This window comes from Hetaerina americana, unplaced genomic scaffold (genome assembly GCF_022747635.1).
Source record: "Hetaerina americana unplaced genomic scaffold, ioHetAmer1.1.p SCAF_10, whole genome shotgun sequence".
Taxonomy (NCBI): Eukaryota; Metazoa; Arthropoda; class Insecta; order Odonata; family Calopterygidae; genus Hetaerina; species Hetaerina americana.
In genome coordinates this window covers 50,626,485-50,630,583 of record NW_027286070.1, presented here as the reverse complement: position 1 = coordinate 50,630,583, position 4,099 = coordinate 50,626,485, and the positions used below count along the sequence as shown (strand labels likewise).

Sequence of the window (4,099 nt, the reverse complement as noted above, 5' to 3'; positions counted from 1 at the left end):
TGTTAAAATTATAATTATTTTTAATTCATACGAGCTGCTGAATTAGATCGACATCACACCTATGCTCACACTGAGATCACATCATCGTCATTATGAGTTTGCTGAGGGGGATGAATAAGGAACCTCTCTCTGACCAAGAGAAGTACTTCTTCTTTGGATAGAACAGGATGTGTAATTAGTTTAACAGTTGATTTTGATGATTAGACTGCTCGATTGACGCCTTTTTGTTATACTCGCCATTTACCAAATTCTTTTATTTAAAAGAAAATGTCCGTTCGTCCAGTTGCATACGTATGTGGTGGCATAATTATCCCAATATTAGAGATTTAGTTTACCTGAATAACGGATCTAATCATGAACTGTGCGCTTCGGAAAAAGAGGCTGTGATTTTATTAATTAAAGACGACCAGGATTCGATAGGCGATACAGGGGAATAAATTCAACTGCTCATCTTTTTAACATTTTACGACCAATTTCATGTTTTTTTAGAATCGATTTCCTCAATGCAGTAAAATTCTCTCACGTCTGTCTTACGTAGGACTGAATGCTCTGATTGAGTTGCGTTGTAAATCAATAGATTTCAATAACCTGCGTATCCGTATCTATTTTTTATATAAAAAATTGCTAACTCAATTTTAACGTTGAAAATTATTCCAGAACTATACTATTTATTTTAATCTGATTCCTCTTGTACGTATTTAATGATTAAAATTTCTTTTTTTATCATTTGAGATTCCCAAGAATAGAGTGTGAAATATAAGTGCAACCTCTTTCTTTAATCTTACCAATGAAAAGGTAATGATTAAAATTTGCAATTTCAGGCTTCACTTCGTGGAAGTTGTGTATCTTCCTAACATCAGACGGTGCAATGTAATTTTCCACAGACTTTTATCACATTATAAATAATAAGAATTACAGAGTGGAAATATTAATTACAATTATTAACATTCAATGATTAATAATAAAATTCTGTGGAAAAGTACGTTTTTCATTCTATTGCTGGAATATATACCAACCACTTCCTTTTATTGCTGATGATTGGTAAAATTGAAACCCGTCTCTACCCTTTGACTGGGTTAATCATAGAATTAACTTGAAAATGAACACCATGTAATTTGTCACAAAGTAATCAGGGTGCATAGTGATTTTTCCAGGTCTCTTGTACACTCCTAACTATAAATTTCTCAGGTTATACGCTAACATTCCACAAAACCCACGCCCATTTTCTTCTTCTGTGGAGAATAAGACTTGTATCAACACCATGGATACGTATACACTTTGGTCACGAGGGGAAAACAGACGAATAAATCGGCATCTCCTGGGCCCGTTGCCCTGTCCGCAGGGGTATGGAAAGTAAAGCTGGCGGGGAGAGGGGTCGGGGTAAGATTTTTCGGCACCGATGAAGTGAAGGGGGGGTAGAGGCAAGGGGTGGGGTAACCGTTCTGAGACGAGGGAACATCGGGAAGGGGGAAGGGGAGAGAGAGCACTCGGATTCCTACAGTGGCTCGCGCCGGGGCAGGTGCTGTTAACCTTTTTCGGCCTCCCCACCCTTCCCTCTCAGGGCTCTCGCCATAAGAGATATCCATCTCCGACACAAGCATTTAAGGAGCCCTTGGCTGAGGCGGCGTCGGTTCCCCCTCCATCCTCCTCCCATCCTCCCCCTTCACCTTCTCCCCCCAGCGACACCAAGCACCAACGGCGACGGCATCGAGGACGACGAGAGCGTCCCGGGCATATGAATAACTCGGGCGGTGGAACCAAAATATGTGGCATGAAAGAAGTCTTTTTCATTAAATTTTTTCGGGCGAATTTTCTCTTATATTTTTTGCACCCAAAAGGTCATTAAAGAGTGCGATTTTTCCCCACTTGCTCTTTTTTTATTCAATTCCTCGACACCTCCGGAGAAATATCTCGGCGTTAAGTCGTAATCTTAAGGGGAGTGTGTGTTCTGGGAGGTGTTGATTAATGTTTTGTTTTTTTCCTCTCTCTCTCTCCTCCCCTCCTTAAAGGGAGGTAATTAGTTCTTTATCGATCTGTTCACATCTCCGCACACGTACAACCCTTTGATTCCATGAATAATTAATTTCAAATTATAATAAATTGCGATCACGTGATTTTATTAACCGGAAATTATCTCCGGAGATCGCAATGGCGCCGGTTAGGAGTTTGAAAACAATTGAATTTGCTTTCTATCTCATAAAATGTAAGTCTGATACGACAAATACTCGCTTGAGATATATGACTCTGATATTTAAGCATAGTACAATTAAAATGTGTTGCCCCCGGCGTAAAATTATAGAATTTACATAACATATTAAAATGAAATTGTTGACTTTGTAATTCCACGCGTTTTATTTAGAACGCGATCCAGACCTCGACGCTGAACGTCATTCTCAGGTGACTTGATGGCCGATCAATAATGCCATTTAATTTCAATATTACACAATAATCTATTAAATCGCTATCATACTTTTCATAAATAACAATCATATTTGGTGGTGAATAAAATTTTTCAATGAGTGTATCAGAAGCATGGTGAGTAATCAATGGCGGTATTATATTCTACTGTCAGGAAGAAATCATGACTGTCTCTAATAGCTATCATATTTAAAAAATAATGGATATCTGATACATGCAACACCCGTGCCCACCTTAATGCGGCAATAGTAGAGAAAAAAAACAAAATCTTATCGCGAAAACCTGTGTCTGAGAGCCAACCAAGAGTGTCGCGAATTTGAGATATCCCCAAAATATATTGCCTGAAGCAATGGGCAAAACAAGATATTACAAGAATATCCTAAGTGGAGATGCCGGGGATCGAACCCGGGACCTTTCACATGCAAAGCGAACGCTCTGCCACTGAGCTACATCCCCGTTGTACAGTATTCGTGCGTACATATAGATTAGTTTTTCCGTTGCGGGTTCCCCAAGTTTTAAGATTAATGAGAAGAAATTATGCAATTAAGTCACAACAATGACCTCTAAGAGCCGTTGGTTAAATCTTTTCCTTATTCACAAGTTTATTACATGTTCGATTATGCTTTAAGGTTGCTAAGGTCTGCTGTATATGCAATCTTTTTGGCTATCCGGAACATGGTATTAGGTTAAGAGTTCAGTATTTTACTACAGCTCTTTCCTAACAGAGTGCATACTTTGAAGAAAAGATGGAAGCAATTGGATTGATGTGTAGTGTACAATTTATATGTAACAGCTTAATTTTCTTAATTTATCTTTTTTTTCTTGCTGATTGATTGACGTTAATGAAATGGGAATTTTCTTGTATTGTGAAAGAGATTTATGTTTTGAAGTTTCCTTTAAGTGTACTTTTGTTTTACTGACTGGTTTTATCTATTATCTTTTGTAATCATTTGGGACTTGTATGCCACCTGACACTGTCTATCTGCACATGTAAATTTTAATAAAAATAATAATACACCAGGCAAACTTTTTACATTCTTTTCATAGTTCTAAGGTACCTAGTTGAAATATTCCACTTGTCTCAATTTCTCAACCCCAAGAGCAACATACACTTGTCTACATCTAATATTACTCTTATTTTCCTTCTTTTGAAAGGTATTTTAGCCTAAAAGATAGAGTTTTTGGTTACTGACCAAAAGGTCCCGATTTCAAATTCCCAATGATAAATTTGGGAATTCCATACAATTTTGTGAGGAATTTTTTTAGATGCCACTCAGCGGGAAATGGGAAGGTGGCTCAGAAGAGGTAACCCTTGATCTTAAGTTTGTTGTGTAAAGGCCTTTTTTCGACGTGTGCTTTGCCTTCTGCCATCAAAATCAACTTAAGCTTTGATTTCTCTGATTGTGCCCTATTAATTTTCCTATTATACCCTCTCATAGCTCATTCATTACGATCAGGGATACCGTAGTTTTATTGATGATCACATATGACAGAGGTGTCGTCACTTCAAGTCGAATGATTCTGATTACCATTCCCTCTCCATGTCTGCGATATTAATTCCTATTACTCTTTTCACTTCCAACGTAGTTAAAGGTACAACGGAGAATTTCAGATATAGTTAAATGGATGATGCTGAAAATGACCGAAATCCCCAAAGGGTTTAACAAAAACTCACAAAAAC

General features: G+C 37.7%; 1 non-coding gene across 1 annotated transcript; it reads right to left on the bottom strand.

The window, feature by feature from the left end:
- Positions 1 to 2,802: 2,802 nt before the first annotated feature.
- Positions 2,803 to 2,874, bottom strand: TRNAA-UGC (transfer RNA alanine (anticodon UGC)). Its single transcript has one exon. It is a non-coding gene; the product is annotated as a tRNA-Ala (tRNA).
- Positions 2,875 to 4,099: the final 1,225 nt, after the last annotated feature.